The sequence below is a fragment of the Phymastichus coffea genome, unplaced genomic scaffold, assembly GCF_024137745.1.
Source record: "Phymastichus coffea isolate CEN01 unplaced genomic scaffold, Cenicafe_Pcof_1.1 PCOF00060, whole genome shotgun sequence".
In the NCBI taxonomy this organism is placed as follows: domain Eukaryota; kingdom Metazoa; phylum Arthropoda; class Insecta; order Hymenoptera; family Eulophidae; genus Phymastichus; species Phymastichus coffea.
The window spans coordinates 674,340-683,749 of record NW_026706871.1 but is presented as its reverse complement, the minus strand read 5'-3'; positions in this window follow the sequence as shown (position 1 = coordinate 683,749).

Below are 9,410 nucleotides of genomic sequence, written 5' to 3'. Positions count from 1 at the left end.
CAATTTCAAAAATTTCTTTTAAGTAAGATGTTTTAGTATGAATGGTAGTAGAAAACGATAATCAGCTAAATACTATTCAATATCTTTAATTATAAATCAAACAAACCGTGCACTACTTGTAAATTTAACTTGTATTAGTATATTATTCAATTTTTTAATATAATTATGTAACGTTATTGAAATGATTATTTCTGCATATGTTATTGTAGTACCACAAAAAACCATATAAAAACAATTATTATAAACCCATTTATTAAGGAAGTAAGCTGCTGTAATAAAACAGTAAAAATTATAAGCATTTTCTACTGTGGTTTAAAAATCATGAACATTTTTTCATTTTCAAGTACTTTGGTCAATGCTTTCATTTGGTTCTTATTAAATCTAGAAAATCCCCTTAAACGTAAAACATTGTTTTATTAATATGGTTTATCACATTTTTCTGAATATTAGAGTGAAAAAAATCATTGTTGGAGGTACATTGTCTTCCTTTACGTCTTTATTCTAGATTAAGCGAAGAATTTTTAGAAAAAGTCAATTTGATCATTTCTATAAGAACTTTATCACATTTATCCGGAAAGAATCTTGAAAAAATTTAAGAAAGTTCTCATAAAAATAGTAAAATCGACTAGTTCGACAAATGTTCCACTTAACTTGGAGTATTAATCAACAGAAAAGCCAGCGGTCACTCGAACATTCAGAAAAGCACAGTAAACTATACTTTTTCAAAAAAATAATGCGTTATAGTTAAAATGACTTTCTAAAGCCCGTAATTGAAATTTTTGATAATTAAAATTAAGAAATTAAAAAATTATGATTAAAATTAATCATAATTAAAAAATATTCATGTTGATAACTTTATTAGAAGGATTCTTACACCACAGTGAAGAAAACTTATAATTTTCACTGTTTAACACCAGCTGTTTCCTTATATAACGTCATTATCATTATCAATAACGCAGAGAAGTTCATTTAATTTGTCAAGTTTGTTTGTACATTTCAGAATTTATTCGGCTTCTCTAATAGCATCAAGATTCACTGCACTAAGTCAGTAGTAAAGATCGCTCATAAATCTCGTGACGCAAAGCTCATAACTTTGTTCGGTCTTGATGTATGACGCAGTTTCCTAGAAAAGCCGATATTACCACGTCACGATATTTTCGAATGAACGACTACCGTTTTTTAAAGTACGTGAAAAAATATATGACATAAGTAGCTACTTGTTTAAATATTCACATAAGATTGACTGAAACAATAACTAGAATAATCCCTTAGTTATGTTTCCATTTTTAATTTATTTATTATTGTAATTTATCATTGATACTAATACTACACTAGTCTCAAATATATTATACGATATAAAACAAACTATGTTGTACTCGGTAGAGCAGCTACTACGTTGTGATCTATTAGGACTTAGCTTTTGGCATGAGGAGTCATATTTGCTAGTGGGAATCTCGTGAACCCATTCACGTATGTAACTAATTTGACGACGAAGCATTTGGATAAAAATTTATCTTTACTGTTTACCTTATACATACGAATATTTCATTATACAATGCACATACATATATTTCTCCAACTTTATATGTACATATATTACATTGTACATATTTCTCTAATTCTTAACTTATCATACCGTTGAAGGACAGTAGCACTTTCTTTATGGGCACTCATTCTCGACTCGTTGCTGTTGACCTTACCTTCCGGTGCGCAATAACGACTCTGATCACGATGATAGACAAGTCTTTTCTATTGCAGATTTCTAACTGGAGCAAATTTGATGCTAAGGATTTATATCAAATGCCATGCCAGAACATCATAAAGAGACAATCCTTGATGTTTATGGCATCTATTTCCCGAGAGATCGGCTCGTTGATGACACGTATTTCTCGAGAGATCGGCTCGTTGATGTCGAGATTATCGCTGTATTTCCGAATCTTCAGCACTCTTTGGCCTTTTCCAGATTAGACTGCTCGCCGACAATGTGAACATCTATTACCAGATCGAATCTTCTCATTGTGGTCATTAAATCTGGTTTTCTTCGATCTTCAGATATTTCGATCAGTGGTTTAAGGGTGACGTTCTATCCCTATCACCGAAGATTAATAACAATATATTTAAATGTCGTGTGTTTGCTAATCCTACTGCACTATTCTTCAGAGTTATAGTTACTTCCATCGTTTTATAAAAAATTTGCTTACGCTGTGCATAATATAATAATTTGTTACTATACGGATATGGAAATTCATGGTAAACTTAAATTTTTAAATGAAAATAATTAAACTATGATATCAGTTTTTAGTAAATCTAAAGTCGGTATAATTTTTAAAAAACGTTCTTTTTTAAATACGCAGTCTTTAATATACCTATAAGCTTGCAATTTTAATGTTAAAATTTATAAAATCTTTTTATTGTCGTTAAAAATTTAGAACTTACACCGATGCTTTGATGTAAACCGAAGCGTACTTGTACCATTTTATTTTACAATTATGTTCTTTCAAGATATGCATTAACATGTAAGTTTATTCATTAAAAAAGAATCGTTTTAGAATTCTGAAAATGTGCTTTTCTAGAAACAATCTCAGTTTACTGAACTAAGCTTTTTTAAAGGTTTTTTTTCATACCTGTTTGAAAAAATACAAGAAAGATCTATGGTTATTGCTTTATTATTAAAAAAAACATACTGTTTACAACTGTCAAATTACTGTTAATAATCTGCTAAGGAAGGCACGTTTAAAGCATGAAACTGCCAACTGAAATTTTTATTAAGCGTTAAAAACCACGTGTCAATCGATATAAGGAAACATTTCAAAAAAAGGTAACGATCAACAACCTAAACTCAAGGTAACAGAATTTGATAAAATATTTTTTAATTTTTGCAGTCAAACAAAACAACTATGTTCTACTATTGAGCTACTAGCATATAGGTAACGAGCATTCAAATCAAGCTTTGTGTAGACGCTATTTCCAAAACCGAATCGGAAATAACTGAATGGTACACTGGCTTTCGGAAACATCTGCATGGCAAAACGCCGATGCTGCCTTAGAGCCAGTGGGGTGTCTGTTTTTTTTCCCTGAACTTGCGTGGCCACACGGCTTTTAGGACTCGGTCAAAAGAGAGAACGAATGGACTACCTGCGCGCGCGAGGACAATAGCAATGACGCTGCCGACGGGTATGTTTGGCAAAGCCCCAAGGCCCTTTTTCTCTTCGCAACTACCTCTGAAAGTTTCAATTACTAACAGCGACTCGCGCGATCGTTGCTACTCTCGTATTTTACTTCCTGCCTTTGCTTCTGCGAAAATTCATGTAAGGTTCTTCTTTTATCAACTCTTGCTTGCTTGATCGCCGTCAATCGTCTTTTACTTACGTAAGCGATTCTATTTTATGTCTTATCGTTTGGGTTTACTCTCACGCTATCAATCGATCTTGTAACGTGTTTCTGCTGAGGGAGGACTGCGCCAAATACAATCCAATAATTTATTGAAACTAACATTAACGCATATTCTTGATGGTAAAATGCGTACAAGTATTTGTAGGGGTCTTCGAAATCTTATATTTATTTATCGTACAGATACACAATGTATCTAGACGTATTATTTACTTTTGGAAACCTATATTTCACTCTCGATTTTACAGATACTGACGATAAGTTGCTTATCTAATCTATCAAAAATATGCTTTGTAACGTGTCAGGGCCCGATTAATTTGAAGTTTCGATATCATATTTTACTTGTGACTTAAATAATTGTCGATTTTTGGAAAGAAAATCTTGTCAAGTGAAAAAGTAACAAAATTTAATACGCCAAATGCTGAAATAGGGATCAATGTTTTGTACGCCTGTGCATATAAGACAAGTAACTTCCAATATTAAATAGACTGTGGCATTACACGATTTCGCATTTTGTATTTCAATTAACAGAAGTAATCATTTTCACCTGAGTCAGCTAGTTGCTATTGGGGACTGAATGTCAAGCGAAAGCTGTGATTTTCCTCAGAAAAGAAATCAACTACAAGAAACTAAGAGTAAAATACAGAATGATAATATCAAAATGATGAGACGTTCGATGTACTTTATGAGACCATAGCTTGCCACGTGGCCTTGCTCGTGCGTTTAGCTTAGCGAGGTCCCGTGACTCGCGCGTTGCTCGGGCGTTCCGGTGCTGGAACACCTTCATTCAACGCACACCACGATTCCACTTCTCGAGCCCATTTTTCTTTCACTGAAAATACTCGTTTCCCCAGCTTTTTTCCGGGAACATTGCTTGCTTCTTTTATATCCAGTCACATGAGTCTTTCTTTCAAGTAGTTTCTACGTGTGTTAAAATCTAAGGAATTTCCTAAACTCGATTTTCGACTGATTTGATTAACAATCACGTTGGTAAATAAAAAATATTTCATTGTCTTGATCAGACAAATTATCATCTATTTATGTTCAACAGCATTTTATCATTTATTATACTGTTCTTTATCATGTAAAGTTATTAGCATTAGATCAAATGAATCAATACAATTTAACAGGAACTAATCAAATTTAAATATCTATTTTTAATAGACAGGAATACCACGTGGTTATTAGTGAATACCATGTAATTTCAGTGATTTGGACACAATTTTAGCTAAAATAACAAAATGTGTGCGTCATTCACACTGTCACGTATTTGAGTCACATTTACCTATCAGTTCACAGTATTACAGATCTTACAGTGAAATATCGATTTTACTGGACTAGTGACGTCAAACACACTTCCCGCACTCTTATCTTCTTTTTCATTTCTTGTTATATTAATTAATATATTTGGTATAAATTACTCTTTTTAAACATGAATTTTCCAATTTTTGTACAAAACACATATCACAGCGGAAGAATATGAATTAGTAAAACTGTTACGAGCATTCAAAATTCATGATTTATAATATCAAAAACTATTATAAATAATCATTTAGTTCTTTTCCATTATACGGGTCAAATAAAACGTGAAACGTTTATCCTCCTAATTGAATAAAAATTGCAACATTGTAACATTTATTTCAATCTCGCATATTCATGTGTCATATATTTTCGATTAATAATATAAAACAATTAGAATAATTCTAAAGTACAACCTCTTATTCTAATTAAACAATTTAATCCCTTCTAGTTTTATTAAAAACAATGAAATGCATAAATATAGGCTATACTAGAGTTACTATTGATTGCATTACTTAAAAAAAGGACATTTTTTTATTCCTTTAAGTTAGATCTAAATGAGCACAGTAATGAGCTTTATATTCTATCCAATTCTTATAATAATATAAAAACTGTTTTCAATAGATGTAATATGTATAATAGAAAGAATCTTCTTCGCATATGCATGTGTGAGGTTTATAAAATTGATGAATTTAGGCAGCAAAAATTTATTGCGCAATTGAAAATCATTTAGTGCAATGTAAACTTTTAGCATTATAATTGACAATAATTCAAATAATAAGTCGAAACAAGTGAATTATTTTATATTTTCTATAACATATTTTTTCTATAACACAAAGCTATATTCGTTTCTTTATTATCAGAAATAATTTTCTGTAACAGCTTGAAAGTATATTATTAAATGATGTTAAAGGATGGTTCTTTTCTTCTAAATCTCTGCTTTATTATCTGAATTTTGAATTTTGAGTTTGAATTAACAAAAATACTTTATTCTAATTTAACCTTAACAATCGATAAACTATTTTAACTATTACACTTTCTACCAATTGACTTCTTAACATTATAATGGACATTTTATTATTGTCAGTATTTAGTATATTTTTCATTGATTCCAATTATCTATCGAATTATTCATTCTAAACTGTTTGTATTGATTAAGACTGTTATTTTCTCACTCCTTTGATACCATTTACAATTGTATTTACATTACAAGTTATGTTTTCTCATTCTATTTACAAAAGTACTAAATAGTTATTATATTTAAAAAAACCTTTTGTGCGAAGATGATTACTGAAGTACCTGCAAAGATACGTTAAAAATAACGTTTTCTTTTTCAGCTGTAATCGAGACAATAATGATGTACTATTTTTTGTACCTTGATAAAATTTTATTTGTCTTACTTTGGTTTATTGTTTCTAAAGTTTTGGATAGGAATGTAGTAATTTTTTATCAAGAGTTGTACATTTTAGGATTAGCACATCACCGTTATAATGTTTATCACATTGACAATAATTCAAAAAGAAAAAGTTTTGTGAATCATAAACTTGTTTTAAATAAAACTCGTAGATTCGATAAGTTGTTAAGGGTTAAATGTTTAAATACAAAATACAATTAAGTTAAGCTAATTAAAGCTTTTATAAGGATGTTGGATCCCTTACTTGAACATGTACGAAATTATTAATTTCTGTTAAGCAAGCCCCTTGCTACGATTTTAAAGCTCTTTTCCTTACCTGAATATATGTCATTGGAATCATTTAAACATTTTACAAAAAACTTTTCTAACATTTTCACAAGTACGTACCGTTTCAGACGGCATTTTTATTACACTTTTTCATAAGATCAATTGAAAATAATAAAAATAGGAATAAAAAAGTGGCATTAAGAAATATTCAATTGTATTCTCAATTAAAGTAGAAATACCTATTTTTACTTATTTTTTATTCTTTTAAATTATATATCTATTAAATAATTAATTCTATTTTTAAGTTAAATATTGTCACAGAGTTTATCTATAGAAAATGTATAATTTCATAAGCACATTTCGATATTGGAACTTGAAAAGTTGAGTTCTGGATATAATTCTCAGCTTTGAAAAAAGCTTTTCTGCATATTACATACGTGGCTATAAATACACTAACTTTTATACACTGAAAAACATAATTTACTTTAAAAGTATTAGTTCGTTGTTTAAATTTATCTCGAAAGTGTTTTAAAATTGTTTAAATCTCGAAAGTTTTCTTGTGGCAAAAAATTCACTATTTATATATAGAAAGTTTACTTATTTTATATTGTTCTGACTGCAGCTTTTGAAATAGTCAATAGCATAAGCTATCTCTTGATCTTTATAGAAATCGAAATTGTTAAGCACTTTAGCTGTTGATGGTCTACGAGAATAAGAAAAAATAGGTTTCTTAACCATTTATCATTATTTTCAGTGTGTAGGACCAATTTATGCAAAAATTTATTAAATACTGAATGAAAGTGCCAAAATTAGTAGTATCATACCGTATAAAGAAGTATTGAAATGGCTATGCATAAAAAATGGAACTTTGACCAAAAAACGCTTTAAAAACTTGAAAGATTTGTAAACTCTATGTGATGTATTTACGATGAGGAATTAGAAAGGTTTTTAGTCCAAGAAATACAATTTTGTACAGAATGACGAGAAAACACAGTATTTCGAAAAAATGAAAAATGACCCTAAAATATTTATTTTTATTTTAAAATTTGAATAACATTTGAAGTTAAGAATTTATAATTTTCATGCAGAAATGTAGTTTTATCTATAACCATATCCTTTTTCTCAATATCAATCTGACTTTATTCATTGATTTTTTGCTATCTATAGGAAAAACTTAGATTTAATGAAAATTTTGTTCTTTGTTATTTATAAATTACGGTACTTTTCTTAGTCCTTTCTTATCAGGTAGAATATTTTTTCAAAATCAATTTTTAAAAAAACGTGACTACATCGTAATCACTTGAAGTAATCGTATGTTAGAGTACTGCTAAAACTCCCTGTGACTTTCCATAAAACTTCAAAATACAAACATAGTAAATGAACGATATTTTACGTGGTTTATTCTGTGATGGAGCAATGTGAGCATCAAATTATCATGGATTCTTTCTAAAAATTAATTACTACTGAAGCAACCCTGTACAATGTTACACAGCTGTTTTATCAAAACAGTTTTATACATTGAACATTAGATCCAGTTGTCATTTATGTAAAAACAACAGAAAAGATCTCACTTTTTAACATGAATAAATTCTTAAAAGATTTATTTATATTATTATTGGCCATTAACAATTTTTCCGTCAATCACACGAATAAAAAAAATATTACCTAGCTCTGAAGTTATACAACATTTGAAAAAATAGTGCCCATTTCTTACAGCTATGATGGACATTTTGTAAGTTTCTTTATAAAAAAATTATTGACAATTTGCATATTTACAAAATATGTGTTACAAATAGCTGGATTTCGTTTGTAAAATGATTGCGCAGAATTGTCCAGGACAATTTTAGCAGTTGTTAAGCCTTAAAATATATCCGTGATAATTTTTTCAGACCCCGACGTTGCTCCACCAAAGAACAATCACCACGTAAAGGATCGCCCACTTACTATCTGTATTGTATTGTGTTATATAGGGGTCAGGTGGGGCTATTCTAATAGAATCTAAGCACATAATAACAATACGTGTAAATTTAGAAATTTATAATTTATTATCAAACGATACAAAGAGAGAAAGCTAAAAGTAGTTTAACGTAAGAGATCTTTTTTAGTACCATAGCCTTACTAATCTCGAAATAATTGGTATTGATCGAAAGTAAATTAGTTACTTTTTAAGCTACCTACAATTTAACTGCTTTGTAAAGAGGTTCATTTAGATATGGAATTTTAAAACTATACAATAATCACATGCAAACATACCTGCATTGGTTATTTATAGTTGACCCAAAATTTGTATACCGCAATTTACCGAACTTCTAGAGAATTATCTGTAGAAAGTAATAATAAAATAACGAAAATCACTCTGTTTACAGTTAAAAGTAGTTTGAAAAAATAAATTTTGTGTTTTGACAGTTAAAAAGTGTCTTGAGACGATTTAATCATAGTGAAAGTTCGCAGGACAACAGACAACTTGTGCATGCATATTACTTTGTTTTAAAGTTCAATCATACGAGTATATATATCTATCGTTATGTTGCTTTTCTAATCATCATTAAAAAATTCAATCGACATTCTGAGTTTAACTAACAGCCGAGACATGCTTCGAGCACGAATTGTTGATCGTAAACTCGAACATTGTAATCATTAAAATATCGATACGAGGAACTTTCGGAAATTAAGTTTGAAAACTATTATTGTACGTTGGATTATTGAACACCTCAGAACCACCAACGTTTTATTTGAAATAGACTAGACCATGCCGCTCGCTACGCCATTTTCCGTTATACAGACAACGCGGAAATCAAATCAAATACTTAGCGAACTGCACTTCCGTTGTCCATGCATGTCTCGCAGTAATCAGTTTTTACCACTTTCATCGCCCTTGAGTACCCATAAGTACTTCGCAGCAAAGCCACTCGTCAAGAGCTAGGTGGCAAAGCTAAAAAGTACTGCGTCCTTTAAAAATTTCCATACTCGTTGCAGAGCATAATGCCATGTAAATGGCGGACTAAAAGGGAGCCTGCAGCAGCGGCAGCGAGCCACTGAG